Here is a 19,643-nt window from a genome sequence, read left to right on the forward strand (position 1 = left end):
TTACACTGCAAATTGTTAACTTTATTTTCAATCTATGCGATAAATATTAACATTGTTTTCACAGCTATCCAGCCTTCCCTCCCCCTACCTGCCTTAGAGAAGGTTACACTTGAATGTGGACATACACACATATCTATAACCATACACACACATACATACATATATACCTATTCATGTAAGATCATACTTTGCATATTTCTGTTTGTCACTTCTTTCTCAGGAGGCAAAAAGCATATTCCTTGACAGGGTCAAGTCTTTCCATGTTTTTCTAAATCAATCAGTTCTTTATTTCTTATGTCACAAAAATATACCACTGCCTGTTCAGCCATTCCCCAATTGAAGGGCATCTATCATTTCAATCAAGCTCATAGGTTTAAGATGATCTCTCAAAGTTGTTTTAATTTGCATCTCTAATCAATAATGATTTAGAGAGTTTTTCATGTGATTATATTTAGTTTAGATTTCTTCATTGAGAAGCTGTTCCTGTCCCTCAACCATTTATCAACAGGGAGATAGCCCATATTCTTTTTTGTTTATAGTAAAAAATATATATTTTTATTCTGTAGTTAAATATAGAAGAAAAAAGCATTGCCATGTACACAGCAGGCCACAAGAGAGGATTCGACATAAAAAATAAATTTCCATTTCTAGAAAACCCATATAATAAATACTCCACGCTGTTTTCCCAGCTGCCAAGCTTTTCTTTGCTTCCTTGTTGGTTTTCTTCTGTTCTCTGCTGTGCACCTTTTACTTCATTTTTTCCCCTTCCCTCCCCCCCACCCCAGCCTAAAGAAAGCTATAATTAAACATGGAAATTACATAGATCTCTATAAACATACACATATATGTAAGACTGTACTATGCTGTTGATCTCTGTTCCTGAAGGTGGACAGCTTCTTCCTTCATAACTACAAGTCTTTGCATGTTTTTCCAAATTAACCAGCTGGTCATTTCCTACACCATTAGCAATATCCCAATTCAATCACATCCTAACTGAGAAATTGTCTATGAAAGTTTCCCCTCTTCCCCCCTGGCAATCTTCTGCATTCCTTCTATTCTTGGCTACATATGTTTTATTCATACAAGAAGATTTTAATTTAAAATGATAGAAATTTTTCTTTTTACATTTCAACAAAGCTCTGACCTCCTAATATAGTTTAAGTTTGATATTGCTGGATCTACTTCATTTACATCATTTTTCCCCTAGTTTCTCTGAAGTTCCTGACCTTTTTTTCCCCAAACGAACTTTATTATTTTTATAATTAAGCTAAATAGCTCCCCAATCCATGTAAAAAGGGGACTCTAAACAAACTTTGGAGCTGCAGAACCCACAAAATGACACAGAGAAACTAACCTCCCACTGAGGACAGCCCGGCAGGCCGGCAGGAATCAGCCAGCGCAGCGCTCTGGAAGCCGAGCCCAGCCCCACGCCGAGGCTTTAGCCCCAGGGTGGGCCTGACCAGCCCCCTGCCAGAGGGACTCCAGATCAGCAGCAGCTGTGGCCATTTCCAGATTTATCAATACATAGATGCGAAGGACAAGGTGAGAGGCCAGTGCAGTCTGGACTTTGGGACCCAAGAAGTGGGAGTGCGTGGCTTTTAACCCCAGAGCAAGAAACCACTGAGACGCCAGCACAGCCTGCCAGCGCCACGTGGCGGCTTCAGCTCCTGGCCTGCAGAGTGTAGGGGGACCAAGCACCAGTCTGAGGGGTCATCGCTCTTGCTTTAACCTGTTTGGATCTGGATTGCAGTCTAGGGTGGAGGTCCTGGGGTGTGTGTCCAGCTTGCCAGAGCGTGTGGAGACCTCAGAGAGGGCACCCATCTAATACCTCCTGCAGCTGAGAAAACCCCAGCGTTTGGGACGAAAACTCCCCTGTCTGGTGGCAGAGTCCTACTGTGGCAAAAAGCCCAAAAGTCAAATCATTGAGTGGCAAAATGAGCAGGCAAAGGAAACAAAGAAGACAGAAGATTCCAACGTTACACTCCTATTTTGGGGATAAGAAGGAGCAAGGCATGGAACAGGAGGAAAACAGTGAAGTCAGAACTCCTGCACCAAAAGCTTCAAAGGAAAATACAAGCTGGTTACAGGCCATAGAGGACCTTAAGAAGCAGATAAGAGAAGTGGAGGAAAAATTGGGAAGAGAAATGAGAACAATGCAAGAAAATTATGAAATGAGAGTCAATAGCCTGACTGAGGAAAATAATACCTTAAAAAATAGACTAACTCAAATGGCAAAAGAGGCTCAAAAAGGCAATGAGGAGAATGCCTTAAAAAGCTGAATTTGCCAGATGGAAAAAGAATCTCAAAAGCTCACTGAGGAGAATCATTGCTTCAGAATTAGATTGGAGCAAATGGAAGCTAATGACTTTATGAGAAATCAAGATGCTGTTAAACAGATCCAAACAAATGAAAGAATAGAAGGCAATGTGAAATATCTCATGGGAAAAACCACTGACTTGGAAAATAGATCCAGGAGAGATAATTTAAAAATTATTGGACTGCCTGAGAGCCATGACCAAAGTAAGAGCCTGGAAAGCATCCTCCAGGAAGTTCTCAAAGAAAACTGCCCTGGTGTTTTAGAACCAGAGGACAAAATAGAGGTTGAAAGAATCCACCGATCACCTCCTGAAAAAGATCCCAAAAAGAAAACTCCTAGGAATATTATAGCCAGGTTCCAGAATTCCCAGATTAAGGAGAGAATATTACAAGCAGCCAGGAAGAAACAGTTTGAATATTGTGGAAACACAATCAGGATAACCCAGGATCTGGCAGCTTCTACACTGAGGGATCGAAGGGCCTGGAATGTGATATTCCGGAGGTCAAGGGAGCTGGGATTAAAACCAAGAGTCACCTACCCAGCAAAACTGAGTATCATGTTTCAGGGGAAAATGTGGTCATTCAGTGGAATACAGGACTTTCAAGCATTCTTGCTGAAAAAACCAGAGTTGAATAGAAAATTTGACATTCAGATACAAGAAGCAAGAGAAGCATGAGAAGGTAAACAGGGAAAAGGAATCATAAAGAACTTATCAAAGTTGAACTATTTTTTTTAAGCAATTGGGGTTGAGTGGCTTGTTCAGGGTTGCATGGCCAGTTGTTGTTTCTGGGTGTGGTGCTGAGTGTCTGGGCCCAGATTTGATCCGGGTCGTCCCAGCATTGGAGCCGGTGCTCTTGCTCACTGAGCCACCGGGCCAAAGTTGAACTATTAACATTCTTACATGGAAAAACAATAATTGTAACCTATGAAACTTATCTCAGTAGTTGAAGGGATTAGAAATATATATATATATATATATATATATATATATATGTCTTTATATGAGGGTATGCAGGCATATGAATACATATGTGAATGTGTGTATATATGTTTACAGGTATACATAGATAGAGGGCACGGGACCAATTTAACAGGAAGGGATGATACTTAAAAGGTGAAATTAAGAGGTGAGAGGAATATAATGAGAGGAGATGGGGAGAGACATGGGGCAAACTATCTCATACAGAAGAAGCAAGGGAAAATGGTTACAATGGAGGGGAAGAATAGGAAGGCAAAAGGGAATGGGTCAACCTTATTCCTATTGAATCTGGCTTGATAAGGGAGGGAAATACACACTAAATAGGGGATCTCACCCTCCAGGAGAATAGGGTGTGAGGGGGGATGATGGAAGGGAGGGCAGGCTGGGGGGGAGGGAACTTGGAAGCACCCACTTTTGAAAAGGGACAGGATCAAAGTAAAGAATAGAACAAGTGTGAGGTGGGATAGGAGGGAGGGAAATATAGTCAGTCTTTTACAATACATCTACTATGTTATTGTTTTGCATTAGCCACACATGTACAACCTATACTGAACTGCTTGTTCCCCCAGTGGGGGTGGGTGGCAGGGGGGGGGAAGGGAATGAATCTGGAATTGAAAGTTTTAAAATCAAATATTCAAATATATATATATATATGTGTGTGTGTGTGTGTGTGTGTGTGTGTGTGTATACATACTATTATTAATATCATCTTACATGTAATTAAGAAAAAAGATATACAGGCACTGAGGCATAGAGATCCACTGGAAAAGTTGAAACGGGTATGGGAGAAAATATGGGAGACAGCAGATTGGAGGTGGGGATATCCTGTGGGACTGCTGTTTTGGGGGGATGGGTGGGGGAAAAACGGGGAGAAAATTTGTAACTCAAAATCTGGCGGAAACGAATGATGTAAATCAGCAGTTAATAAAGCATTTAAATTTAAAAAAAAAAGAGTCAAGCAGAATCCAGAAAAAAAAAAAGAAACACATAAATTTGAAAAGTGTCAGGGTCAAGGTAGAGAATGGAATGGGGTTGTACAGGATAGGATGGAGGAAAATGAGGTATTTCACTATGTAAATACTGTGGAAATGTTTTATATATAACTACACATGTACAACCTATATTGAATTGCTTATCATCCCAGTAGGTGTGGGTGATTAGGAAAAAAAGGGAAAATATCTGGAAATCAAAGTTGTAAGAACAAATGCAACTGGGAAATAAAATATGCCGGCACTGGGGTATAGAAATCCATTTTCCCTATTAGAAAGCTAGAGAGGGTATGGGGTGGGGAGGGGGGGATATAGGAGAGAGCAGACTGTGGTAAAGAGTTCTCAGTAGGCTTGCTATCTTTGGGTGGGGGTAGGGAAAGAAATGGGGAAATTTGCAAATCAAAATCTTATGGAAATGAATGAAATAAATTTAATAAATATAAAAATATATTTTAAAGAAAGAAGAGAAAATCTTAGAATATTTTGTTTATGAGAAACATACCAAAATGCCAAAGATAAACATAAAACAAAAATAAAGTATTAGCCAACAATATCCTTATGAGTCAAGTGAATTGAAAAAAAAAGTTGTAATCATGTTATCAGGCAATGCAAAAGAAAAAGCAAAATCACAACAAACAAACAGATTACCCACAGTATAAAAAGAGATGAAAGAGAGAAACTACATTTGTGTAAAAGAAACCATGGACAAAAAAAAAAAAAAGAATCATTAAAAGTAATATTCTAAATGCATTCACTTCTAACTTTAAAAAAGGTAAAATAATTGTGTCACAAAGATATAGTAATATAATTGCATGAGGAGAGTTTAAATTTCTATCCTCAGTTTTATACAAATTTAAAGATAAATTAGTGAAAAAATCCTATAGATAAATTTTAATAAATTGATGGATAAATGCATTAAATATATGGTGTCCTCTAAATGGGACTACTAATAAAATAATTAAGCTAAATAATTTTTCAGTAAGTTGATTGGGATGACATTGAATAGGTATATTACCTAGATAATACTGTCATTTAAAAATCATATTGGTTTTACCTATCCATGAACAATAAATATGACTCCACTAATTTAGATCAGAGTTTATTTGTGTTTTATGTTTATGTTCATATAGTTCCTATGTCTGTTTTGGCAGATATACACTGAAGTATTCTATACTGTCTAGGTATTTTAAATGGTCTAAAACAATATTAACATATAGTCTAGTTTTTCTATTTTTCACTTTTTATTAAATCTAGTTTAACTTTGAGATCATGATTACTATCCCTGTTTTTTTTAATATACTAAATTCTACTCCTGCCCCTTATTTTATCTTTGTGTGTTTCTCTCATTTTTATTGTTTCCTCAAAGCAGCATATTGTTGAATTAAATTTTTTAGTTGTTTTATGGGTAAATTTGTCCCATTCACATGCATTACTTGTGTATTTCCCTTCTTACTATTTTACCTCAATAATTTTCTCATCCGGGGTGGCTAGGTGATGCAGTGAATCACAGGGCCTGGAGTCAAGAGGACCTGAGTTCAAATCCAGCCTCAGACACTTAACACAAAAATTAGCCATGTGACCTTGGGCAAGTCACTTAACCCCAATTGCCCTCCAAAAAGCAAAAAAAAAATTAGCTATATATTAGGGGTGGCTAGATTGGGCAGTGTGTAGAACACCGGCCCTGGAGTCAGAAGGACCTGAGTTCAGATCCGGCCTCAGACACAACACACACACACACACACACACACACACACACACACACTAGCTGTGTGACCTTGGGCGAGTTAATTAACCCCAATTGCCCTCCAAAAAGCAAAAAATAATGATTTTCTCATCCAATTTACCCTATCCCTCTTCACTCTTCTGCTTTACTTCTACCTGCTACCTTGCCCTCCTATTCCTTAACTTAGTTGACTCTCTGAGGTTCCATCCCTTACCATCTCTCCACCCTATCACCCTGCCCTCTTATTTTTCTGAATTTAGAAGACTTTTATATCCTTCTAGATATACCTGTTCCCTCTTTAACCCATTATTGATGAAATTAAAGTTCCAGTGCTACCCACCCTCCTCTCTACTAGCTTCGGTATCAATTTTTCCTTCTGTGCCTCATTTGTATGAGATAATTACTCCTTTTTATCTTTCCCTAGTTTTATTTTTAAAGAATCATTCATCATACTCAGCTTAGCCCACACTTTTCTTTCAAACTACCCAAATAATGACCATCTATAAGATTACTGCTATATTTTCACATATACAAACTAAAGAATTTGACTTTGAGTCCCTTATAATTGGTCTTTAATGCTTACCTTGTATTTCTCCTGGATGTTACATATTGGATTTTTTATTAAGTTCTGGGGTTTTTGACACAAAAGCCTGAAAGTTTGAGTTAATTAAATGTACATTTTGTTTTTTCATTCAGAATTATACTTACTTTTTTTTTTCTTTTTGGAGTGCATTTGGGGTTAAGTGACTTGCCCAAGGTCACATGGCTAGGTTTTGTGTGTATGTAAGTGTCTGAGGCCAGATCGGAACTCAGGTCCTCCTGGCTCTGGTCCTGGCACTCTACTCACTGCGCCACCTAGCCACCCCCATTATACTTACTTTTGCTGGCTAAGTTAACCTTGGTTGCAACTCCAGCTCTTTTGCTCTTTAGAATATAGTTTTCCAAGGCCTATGGTCCTTCAGTGTAGTATCTGCCAGGTCTTGTGTAATCCTTATCATAGCTCCATGATACTTAATTTTTTTTTCTCTTGTTGCTTCCAATATTTTCTCCTTAACCTGGGAGCTTTGAAACTTGACTGATATTCCTGTAGCTTTTCCTCTTGTGATTTCTTTCCAGTGGTGACTGGTGGATTTTTTTATTTATACTTTGCCTTCTTGTTCTAGAACTTCAGGGCAATTTTCCTTGACAATTTCTTTTCATATTGTGTCAAGATTCTTTTTTTAGTATAATTTTTCAGGTAGCCCAACTATTCTTATATTATTTCTCCTTGATCTCTTCTCCAGATGGGTTATTTAAGTCATGTGGTGTTTCATGTTCTCTTCTATTTTTTCATTCTTTTGATTTTGTTTTATGATTTCTTGTTGTCTTAGAACATCATTAACTTCCCCTTGCATGATTCCAGCTTTCAAGAAATTATTTTCTTAAGTTTTTGGTTCTTAATTCCATTTGGCTGACTTTCTTTTCATAATTTTCTTAGATCACTCTTACTTTTTTTTCTAATTTTTCCTTGATCTCTCTTATTTGATTTTTAAAGTTCATTTTAAGTTCTTGCAAAAACTCTTTTTGTGCTTGGGATCATTTTATGTTTGTCATTGAAAGTGGGTGGCTTTTTTTTTTCATCTCCACTATCTTCCTCTGAATATGAACCTAGATTTTCTCTATCTTGATAGTAACTCTCTATGTCTGGGTTCTTTCTCCTTTGCGTACTCATTTTTATTTATTTATTTTTGTTTTGAACAGCTATTGGTGTAATCCAATTATAGTCCCAAGGGAAGGGGAATGATGCCCCAAGCCTCAGGTCCTTCTTACTAGTGTTTCATAAGGTTTTTCTTTAGTTTCTCTTTCCACTTCTAAACCACAACTAGGGTCCCCAACCACACTGGCCCCCAATCTTGCTCCTTAAGATCCCTCAGGTGTCTGCAAACTGTAACTGTCCTCTGCCTCAGAACTGAAGCCAGGACCTCTGCTCTCCTGCAAGCGCCTGTAGCCAGCAGGGTTCCTGCCCTGCACTACTGCACTCACCAGGTGTGTGCATTCTCCTCCCTGCAGCCACATCCTGGTCAGCACAGTGGAAGGTTCTTCAATCTTCTCCTACTCAGCCATCAGATCCCCACACTATCTGCAAGAGGAAAGTTACTAAGGCTCAGGCTGCCTCTCAACCCAGCTGCCCCCAGCGTTTGCTGTTTAATGATTCTTCAGTCAGCCTGGAGGTGTCACCACTTCACTCAGACCAAACCCCTGCCCCTGGAGGTCAGGACATTCCTGGGGTCTTCTCAAATTGTCTTTTGGGGACAACTGTATTAGCCTGTGTTTGTTTCTGCTGCTCTGAGGCAATATTCTGCCTTTTTTTAATGGAGGAAATTTGGAGAGTAGAAAGTTTTCTGACCTACTCTGCCATCTTCCCAGAATCCTGATATCCCATATTCTTTTTGTTTTGTTTTATTGTCTTTTTGGCAGGAGGAAAGCAGGGCAATTGCATTAAAGTGACTTGCCCAAGGTCACACAGCTAGTAAGTGTGTCAAGTGTCTGAGGCTGGATTTGACCTCAGGTCCTCCTGACTCCAGGGCCAGTGTTCTATTAATTGCACCACCTAGCTGCCCCAGATAACCCAAAATCTCACAAATTTGACAAAGTTCTTTATATATTTGAGAAATGAGATCTTTATTGGAGAGACTATGAAACATTCTTTCCCCTGATTTTCTGCTTTCCTTCTCATCTTGGCTACATTGGTTTTATCGTACAAGAACTTTTAAATTTAATACAATTGAAATTATCCATTCTATACCTCAACAATATCCTGTTATTTCTACCTATATTATTCTCCTATCCACAAGCCTGATAAGTAATACGTCATATGTTCTTCTGTCTTATGGTAGCTTCCTTCACATCTGTCATATATCCATTTTGAATTTACATTGGCACAAGATTTACTATATTAGTCTATGCCCAATTTCTGCCACACTTCTAAGATTTTCCAACAATTTTTACCAAACAACATTCTTTTTTTTTTCAGGGGAGGCTAGGTGGCACAGTGAGTAAGAGTGCCAGCCCTGGAGTTGGGAGGACCCAAGATTGGTTCCAGCCTCAGATACTTAACACCCACACTGGCCATGTAACCTTGGGCAAGTTACTTAACCCCAATTGCTTTAAAAGAATTTCTTTTTTTTTTTTGAGACTTATATAGTATTTTATATTTCCTGTTATATGTAAAAAGCATTTTTAACATTCATTTTTAAAATGCTAATGTCCAAATTCTCTCCCTTCTTCCCTCCCCCCTCTACCCATGCCATGCTGAGAAGGCAAGCAATTAATTATAGGTTATACATGTGTAGTTAGGCAGATTTCCATAATAGTCGTTTTGTGAAAGAAAACATAAACCAAGAAAAAAAAACCCTCAAGAAAAATAAGGTTAAAAAGTCTGTTTCAATCTGCATTCAGACACCATCAGTTCTTTCTTTGGGGTTGGATAGCATTTTTTATCATAAGTCCATCAGAAATGGTTTGGATCAGTGTATTACTGAGAATAGCTAAGTCATTTACAATTGATCATCTTACAATACTGATGTTATTTTGTACACAGCACATTTCACTTTGCATCAGCTCATGTAAGTCTTTCCAGGTTTTTTCTGAGAGCATCCTGTTCATTGTTTCTTATAACATGATAGTATTCCATCATAATCAAACACCATGATTTGTTCAGACATTCTCCAATTGATGGGCAACCCCTCAATTTCCAATTCTTTGCCACCAGAAAAAAGAGTTGCTATAAAAATTTTTGTATATATAGGACCTTTTCCTTTTTTTTTTTTTTTTTTTTTTTGCTTTTTGGAGGAGGCAGGGCAATTGGGGTTAAGTGACTTGCGCAGGGTGACACAGCTAGTAAATGTTAAGTATCTGAGGCTAAATTTGAACTCAGGTCTTCCTGACTCCAGGGCTGGTGCTCTATTCACTGCACAACCTAGCTGCCCCAACCTTTTCCTTTGTTAAAAATCTCTTTTGGGATATAGACCTAGTAATTGTATTGCTAGATCAAAAGGTTTCATAGTCCTTTGGGCATGGTTCCAAACTGCTACAAAAAATGGATGAATCAGTTCACAACTCTGCCAACATTGTATTAAAGTCTCATTTTCCCCACATCCCCTCCAACATTTGTCATTTCAATTTTCTGACCTGTTAGCCAATCTAATAGGTATGAGGTAGTCCCTCAGAATTGTTTTAATTTGCATTTCTCCAATAAATATTGAGTTAGAATACTTTTTTTTTCTTATGGCTATAGCTTTCACTACATCTGAAAACTGGGCATATCTTTTGATCATGTTTCAGTTAGGGAATAGCTTTTATCTTGACATTTGACAGTTAGACATTTTTCACATTTACTATTTCTAACTGAATTTCCCTCCATCCTATTTCCCTGTTTTTATTCTGTTCTCTCTCTCCTTGAAACATTCCTCCTCAAAAATATTTTGCTTCTGACTACCCCCTCCCCCAGTTTACCCTATTTTCTATCACTCCCCCATGCCCCTTCTATGCCCTTCTCCTACTTTCCTGTAGGTTAGATACATTTCTATACCCAATTGAGTGTGTATGGTATTCCTTGTTTGAGCCAATTCTGATAAGAGGAAAGTTCACTTATTTCCCCTCACCTTCCTGTTCTTCACCTCCACTGTAAAAGCTTTGTCTTTTCTTTTTTATGTGAAATAATTTACTCCATTCTACCTTTCTTTCTCCTAGTACATTCCTCTTTCACTCCTCAATTTTATTTTATTTTTTGGATATCATCTCTTCATATTCAACTCACACTTTTGCTCTGTCTATATATACTGCTTCTAACTGCCCTAATGATGAGAAACTTCTTATGAGTTACAAGTATAATCTTCCCACATGAGAATGTAAACAGTTTAACCTTATTAAGTACCTTATGATTTCCTTTTCCTATTTACCATTTTATGCTTCACTTCTATCAGCAAGACAAATTTTCTATTCAGCTCTGGTATTTTCATCAAGAATGCTTGAAATTCCTCTTATCTATTATACTCATTTTTTGCTGGGTAGGTGATTCTTGTTTGTAATCTTAGCTCCTTTGCCCTCCACAAAAATCATATTTCAAACCCTTTGAACTTTTCATAAAACACAATAAATCTTGGGTTATTCTGATTGAGTCTCTATCATACTTGAATTGTTTCTTTCTGGCTTCTTACAATATTTTCTCCTTGGTCTGAGAGCTCTGGAATTTTCATTTTGGGATCTCTTTCATTTTCATGGATTCTTTCAATTTCCAATTTACACTCTGGTTGTAGAATATCAGGGTAGTTTTCCTTGATAATTTCTTGGCACTGCTTTCAGGTACTCCAATAATTCTTAAATTATCTCTGCTGGATCCATTTTTTCAGGTCAGCTTCTTTTTCAATCAGGTATTTTACATTTTTTTCTCTTTTTTATTTTTAAATTTTGTTTGACTGATTCTCAATGTCTAAAAGTCATTGGCTTCTACTTGACTACTTTGTCAACAATGAAATCATTTTGCCTGAGAAGATCAAGATTAATCCTGTAACACTTTCTTCTCCTATTGATTACATCTAAATGGTTTCTCTCAAGTGTTCTTTGATCAAGATTCTTGATTCATTCTCTGATTCATTGGAAGATTGGACCTGATTCTGAAAGTCTTTCCACACTGATTACACTCATAAGGTTTCGCTCCAATGTGTATTCTCTGATGTACTTTAAGGTAGGCCCTCTGTGTAAAGCCTTTCCACACTGATCACATGCTTAAGGTTTCTCTCCAGTGTGGATTCTCTGATGTTCAATAAGACATAAACTCCATGTAAAAGCCCTTCCACACTGATTACATTCGTGAGGTTTCTTTCCAGTGTGGATTCTCTGATGTTCAGTAAGATGCCACCTCTTTGTAAAAGCTTTTCCACATTGATTACATTAAGAAGATTTTTGTCCAGTGTGAATTCTCTTATGTTTAGCAAGACTGGAGCTGGCACTGAAAGCTTTTCCACATTGATTACATGTGTAAGGTTTCTCTCCAGTGTGGATTCTCTGATGTTTAGTAAGATTGGAGTTAAATCTGAAAGTCTTTCCACATTGATTACATTCATAAGATTTTCCTCCAATGTGGATTCTTTGATGTGCAGCTAGACTGGAACTGCTGCTTAAAGCTTTTCCACACTGGTTACATTTATAAGGTTTCTCTCCAGTGTGTGTTCTCTTATGTACACTAAGACTTCTTTTATGTGTAAAAGCTTTTCCACACTGATTACATTCATAAGGTTTCTCTCCAGTGTGGATTCTCTGATGTTCTGCAAGACTGGAGCGGAAACTGAAAGCCTTTCCACATTGATTACATTTGTAAGGTTTCTCTCCAGTGTGTGTTCTCTGATGTATATTAAGATTGGACTTGTTTCTGAAAGCATTTCCACACTGATTACATTCATAAGGTTTTTCTCCAGTGTGGGTTCTCTGATGTTTAGTAAGGCTGGACCCACTTCTGAAAGCCTTTCCACATTGATTACATTCATAAGGTTTTCCTCCAATGTGGATTCTCTGATGTGTAGCAAGACTGGAGCTCTGTGTGAAAGCCTTTCCACATTGATCACATTCATAAGGTTTCTCTCCAGTGTGTGTTCTCTCATGTACAGTAAGACTTGTTTTATGTGCAAAAGCCTTTCCACATTGATTACATTCATAAGGGTTCTCTCCAGTGTGGATTCTTTGATGTAGAGTAATATACCACTTAGAACTAAAAGTTTTTCCACACTGATTACATTCATAACGTTTCCCTCCAGTGTGGATTCCCTGATGGATAGCAAGACTGGAGTGAAATCTGAAAGCCTTTCCACACTGATTACACTCATAAGGTTTCTCTCCAGTGTGTATTCTCTGATGTTCAGTAAGAATATGTTTATATGCAAAAGCCTTTCCACATTGACTACACTTATGAGGTTTCTCTCCAGTGTGGATTCTTTTATGTGAAGCAAGATGGTCCCTCTTTAGGAAAGATTTTTCACACTGATTGCATTTATAACGTTTCTGTCCAGTGTGAACTCTCTGATGTACAGTAAGAGTGCCCTTATGTATAAAAGCCTTTCCACATTGATTACATTCATACAGTTTCTCTCCAGTATGGATTTTATGCTGTAGAGCATTAGAGTCCTTTGGTGTAAAAGCCTTTGGACATTGATTACATTCATAAGGGTTCTCTGAAGTTTGGATTCTCTGATGTATACCACAGATTTCTCTCCAAGTGAAGTCACAGGGACTATTACTCCTGATTCTTTGCTTGTGAGGTTTTCTTACAGAAAGGCTTAGCTTTGAAGTAACCTCTTTTACTTCAAGTCTGCTCTCTCCTTCTGAAAGAAACAAGTAATAAAACATATGTACACAAACCCATATATAGTTACACCCCCTTCCCTTCATTGGCAGAACATAAAATCCTTTATATTCTCTTTCCCCAGGCAAAAAGAAAAGTCTTCCAACTTAACATGGGCAGGACCAATTATTTCAAATTGCCATTAGCTCACATTCCAAGGATGACTTAATTTACAAAGAGCTTTACACACAGTTACATTGAATCCTTATAATAAACCTGTGACACAGAAAGGGCTGATATTCTTATCATATTCATAATTCAGGGTGGGACTCCTAAATGGCTGAGTCACTTCACCCAAATCCCAGGGACTGAAACAGGAATTCAAACCATGCCTGGGCAAGTTGGTCCACAGTACTAGACAGGCTGTTTCTATTTTCAATCCTTCCTTTTCACTTCCACTGTCTGCCAATCTTATTTTTTTCTGTTGCAGTATTTGAGGTCATGTGAAGAATATCATTACAGGTTTTCATAGTGACCTGAGGTCCAAAATATTTTTTTTTGGCTTTTTAATTTTTTGGGAAAGCCATGACTAATGTTTTTTAAAATTGTTTTAAAATGCTTCTGTTCACTAAAATAAAAATAAAATTCTTATAACAATAATTGCACATGTATAACTCATATCAGATTGCTTACTATCTCAGGGAGGGGGGAGGAGAAGGAGGAATAAAATTTGGAATTCAAAATTTTTTTAATTTTTCAAAATTGTTTTTCTATTTAATAGGGGAAAATAAAATATTTTTAAAAATAAAAACTGTACTAAAACTAAATCCTTGTAATGAACAAAATTTTAAAGAGTAATGGCATTTCCCATGTCTTAAAATGTATCTCATTCACAGATTTGACTCTACCATACCATTATAAGTAAGTGGAAAGCATACTTCACCATTAATCCTCTTGAAGCCCTTTCCCATTTAGGGCTTCACAAACCCCATGGACGTTCTAGACAGTGGTCCAAAATATTTGAATTACATATTTTTCAAATGCACTTTAAACAGTAAATAATCACCCAATTTTGTTACTAAAATATTTATCCTCTGAGACAAGCATGTGCATATTTCATCCATAATAGAATTCTTTCTGCAGTAATTCCAAGTCATTGTGTTCAGACATATCAGGTTTTTGAGGTTCATGCAGTGATGACATCACATTCTGACTATGGGCAATATATTCTTTCAGCTTCTCAACTTGACATCAAATTGTTTTCAAACTTACAGGAAGGTTGGTCACTCATGAGAAAATGGTCACAGACTTGCACAGACTTTAACTGGCTGCCTGTCATTGCACCAGAGTAGTCCTTCCATTCCTGGATTACCTTGTAATCACATTCCATCAAACTTGTAATTACCAGATCAAGATATTACTTGGGTATGTATTTTATGATTACTTTGTGTGCATGGTAGAGACCACAACAAAACCATCAAGGATCACCACAACCTTTCTGCAAATACAGATCTTAAAGTGGCCCTCACTGTAATGCTAAGGTTGTTTTCTGATTTCAACCTATCGTCCACTTATGTCATTCTTCATCTAACTGTCAGCTTCTCAAAGGAACTGTTTGCAAATATGGATAGTCATTCAGTAGAGTTTCAGTGAGAATGTAGTTGATTTTCCAGTGGTAGGAAAAAAAAGGTACATTTGAAGAAATCCTATTCTTATAAAGGTTTTAAATATAAATATTGTTTTCAAAAAGTAACATGCAATTGACCTTCAAGTACATTGATCACTTAATACACTACTTGTCATGAACCAGTAAAAAAAATCCATCTTTTATACAGCAACCAGCAGCTCATTTTTGGTCTGGCTAGGGAGCTAAAAACAAAGAATGGATTTCCATTCCTTGTCAAGAGAGATTGCACAATTCTCATCCCATTTTCTACCTTACGCATGTTGAGATTTTCACAATATTCTATTTAAAATTCACAATACAAAAAAAATAACAAAAATTTTTTAAAAACTAAAATTCACAATACAACTGGTGGTACAGTGGATAGCATGGTGGACCTCAAGTCAGAAAGACCTCAGCTTCAATAACACTTCAGAAACTTTCTACTATGACCCTAACAATGCCAGAGGACATCTATTTGCCTCAGTTTCTTGACCTGTAAAAGAGGCATATTAAAAGCCCTAAATTGTAGGCTTCTGATGAGGATCCAATGAGATAATGGGTTTTTTTTTGTTGTTGTTTTTTGTTTTTTGCTTTTTGGAGGGCAACTGGGCTTAAGTAACTTGCCCAAGGTCACACGGCTAGTTTTTTTGTTTTAAGTATCTGGGGCCAGATCCAAACTCAGGTCCTTCTGACTCTGAGACCGGCACTACTCACTGCACCACCTAGCCACCCAAAGATAATGTTTTTAAAGTGAATGGCACATAGTTGCTATGTAAATGCTAGGTATGATTTTTTTGAATTTTAAGAGATTTTTATATGAAATTTTGAGTTCCAAATTTTATCTTTCCCTCTCCTCCCTGCTCCTTGAGAGAGAAAGCAATCATATATAGGTTACACATGTGCAATTATGTGAAACATTTCCATATTAGTCATATTAAACAAGAAGACTTGAATAAAAGAAAAAATGACAGAAAATGAGAAATAGCAAGCTTCAGTCTATTCATCCAGTATCAGTTCTCTCTCTAGAGGCAGATAGTATGTGTCATCATGAGTCATTTGGGACTGTCTTGAATCACAGCATTGCTAAGAAAAGCTAAATCATTCAGAGTTCTTCATTGAACAATATTGCTGTTACCATGTCCAATGTTCCGGTTTTGTTCCCTGCACTATGCATCAGTTCATGTAAGTCTTTCCAGGTTTTTCTGAAATCCTCCTGCTTGTCATTTCTTTCTCTTTTTTTGCCTTTTTTGGAGGGCAATTGGGGTTAAGTACCTTGCCCAAGTTTACATGGCTAGTTTTTTTTGTGTTAAGTGTCCGAGGCCAAAACCGAACTCAGGTCCTCCTGACTCCAGGGCCAGAGCTTTACTCACTGAGCCACCTAGCCACACCCTGCTTGTCATTTCTTTTAGCACAATAATATTCCATTAAAATCATATTCCACAGCTTGTTTAGCCACTTCCTAATTGATGATCATTCCCTCAATTTCCAATTCTTTGCCCCCAAAAAGCGTTGCTATAAATATTTTTTTTATACAAATAGGTCATTTCTCCTTTCTTTGGATGTCTTTGGTATATAGACCTAGCAACGGTGTTGCTGGATTAAAGCATATGCAGAGTTTTATAGCCCTTTGTACATAGTTGCAAATTGTTCTACAGAACAGTGGGTCAGTTCACAACTCCACCAAGAGTGGGCTGGTGTTCGAGTTTTCTCACATCCCCTCCAACATCCAACATTTTCCTTTTGTGTGACATTAGCCACTCTGGAAGGTGTCAGGTAGTCCCTCAGAGCTGTTTTAATTTGCATTTCTCTGATCTGTAGTGATTTAGAGCATTTTTTCTTATGACTATAGATGCTATTATTTTTATCATTATAATTTTGATTTAGATTGTTTCCCCCCATTTCTGTTCTCCTTCTCAGACTGTTTAATATCCTCACTCCTCATATTCTCTCATTTCCCTGTTGAACTAAATGTATTTCCACTCCAAAACAAGCTCTTTCACATAGATTACTAAGAGTGAGGTATCTCCAGGTCTGTGTACTGCATTGCGAGCTCCCTGACAGCAGAGACTTTCTTTGGCCTTTCTTTGTACCCTCAGAGCTTATCACAGTGCTTAAACAGAGGATAATCAATCCTTAATCAATCACCATTGATTACCTGACTGGGCCCAGGGGGAGAGCAGGCCTCAGCCTCTACCTCAGTCCTTGCATTCTGGTCTCTCTCCTAGTTGTCAGATATATGTTCTGACTTCACTCATGGTTCTGTCTGGTTTTTGGACCTAATCACCTCTAGTCACCTTTGTAACCCTGATGGAACCTGACCAGACCCAACACTGAAGATCACATAGGCTTCTTTCAGGGCTCATACCAGGGGACACCCTCAAGTTTCTATTTCCCAGCTCCTTGGACTGTGGTGGCAGTCACCTAGATGAAACTGGTCAATGGTTCTCCGAGAACAGGACAGAGATTGAATGATACAGATCAGGAAAAGCACTTGGGCTGATGGGGTTTTTTTTGGAGGGGGGGAAGGCAAGGCAATTAGGGTTAAGTGACTTGTCCAAGGTCACACAACTAGTAAGTGAGTCAAGTGTCTGAGGCTGAATTTGAACTCAAGTTCACCTGACTCCAGGACTGGTGTTCTATTCACTGTATCCCCTAATTGCCCCTGGAATAATGATTTACACAAAGTTTAGCCTTGGATCCCTGCCAAGTAAGGCAGTAGCCTTCATTCCTATTCATGTACTGCTGGATGAGAGAGAGAAAATCATGGAAACAGGCTGCCTGAAACCACTACAAATTTTGACTACATAATCTCAACTGGACATTCATTGTGGCAAGGCAATCCTTTGATATTTCCTGACTCCTCATGCCACTCACTACAGGAACTTTTCCAAATCATTTCATTCATTCCCAAACCTCCTTTATGGCTTGTTCTCTGCCCACCCACACCTTCTCATTTAAGAACATGGCCTCTTATTTCATTGAAAAAGAGCTATTTTATTCTTCTTGTCTCACATAAAATAGATGTCTTTTTTTTCCTTTTTGGCCCCAGTATCATATGAAAATCATATGAAAAAAAGTTCCTCCTTTTGCTTGTTAAAGAAAATGTCTATTTGTGTGCAAATAATCCCATTCTAAACCTCATCTACCCTGGTATGTTCTTTCCCTAGTATCTCCATTTTTTCACTCTCTCCCACACTAAGGACTCCTTTCCTGTTGTCACAAACAAAACCATTTCTCTCAAAACACCCTCAATGAACCATGCATCCCCATGAGATGTTTTCCAAACTCTTTTCTCCATTTCATGGTTAAACAGCTCGAGATGGTCAGAGACAGCTGGTGTCTCCAACTCCTTTCTTTGCTTTCTTGGGAACTCTCTGCCATCTGGCTCCCAACTTCATTGTTCAACCGAAACTTCCTCTAAAATGATCAACAATCTGGAAGTTGCAAGATTCAGTGGCTATATTTTGATCCTCATTTGTCTTGACTTCTCTGCAGGCTCTGACACTGTCCATCACCCCCTTTTCTTGATACTGTCCTCTCTAAGCTTTAGTGACACTACTCTCTCCTGGTTCTCCTTTTATCACATGGAAAATGAAACTCATTCTCTTTCCCCAACCCTCCCATCCTCCTACCTTCCTAATGCTATCCAAGGCGTCCTCCAGTCATCCAAGCTCACAGATGAAGGCTCATGCACTCCTCGACTCTCACACATTCACCCTCCTGGCCCCTCTAGTCAATCTGGAGCAAAGTCCCATGACTCCACCCCTGAGGATCTCTCCCATATATTTTTCTCTCCAAGCACTATTACCATCCTGGTTCCGTCCCCAGTAACCTCACACCTGAGGTCTTTCAGAGCCTGCTGGATCATCCAGCTGCCTCATCACTCCCCAGCCCAGCCAATGCCCCACCGAGTTGTTAAGTTCATCTCCCTAAAGCTCTCACCTGACCATGTCACCACCCACTCAACAACCTTCAGCAATAGGATCCAATACAAAATCCTCCCCAGGGCTGCTAGAACACGTCATCACCTCCCCCTCTCCTATTCTTCCAGTTTTCTTTCAACCTATTTCGCCCCAGATTTGCTATAATGCAAACTGCTATATTATCCTCCTTTCTGTGTTGTGGAAAGGACACTCCACCTCCTGACTCCCTGGGCTTTCCTCACCATTCCTATGCCTCAAATGCTCCCCCTGGCTTTGCTGAAGCCCCAGCCAGAGCCCACCTTCCACAATGAGCCCTTCCCAGGCCTTCACTTTAGGGCCTTCCCTCTCTTGACCAACTCCAATTCATCCTGACCAATGTGGGTTTCTACATAGTTGTTGGAGTGTTGTCTGCCCCTCCAGACTGTGAGCTCCCTGAGCGATGGGGATGTCCCTCTCACCTCTTTATTAAATGTCTGTTGACCTGAAGGTCTAAGAAAGAGTTTATATTGGAAACCTTGCTCCTGTTAGCATCTTCAGGGGAATCTCATGCCCCCAAATTCCAAATAATGATTTGTTATAAGATCATGAATTTATCCCTAGCAGGGAGCTGAAAGACCATGTAGTCCAACCCCCTCATTTTACATATGGGGAAACTGAGGCTCCATGGTTCATTGACTGGCCCAGGAAGACACTTAAAAACTGTCTGAAAAAGAATTCCAAGGCAGGTCTTC

General features: G+C 38.5%; 1 pseudogene; it reads right to left on the minus strand.

Annotated features, from left to right (window-relative positions):
- Positions 1-11,571: 11,571 nt before the first annotated feature.
- LOC138173844 (zinc finger protein 850-like) overlaps positions 11,572-19,643 on the minus strand; it is a 67,877-nt pseudogene continuing 59,805 nt past the window's right edge.

This window comes from Petaurus breviceps, unplaced genomic scaffold, assembly GCF_028583685.1.
Source record: "Petaurus breviceps papuanus isolate PSGF00001 unplaced genomic scaffold, PetGlider_PUasm1.0 654, whole genome shotgun sequence".
NCBI lineage: Eukaryota > Metazoa > Chordata > Mammalia > Diprotodontia > Petauridae > Petaurus > Petaurus breviceps.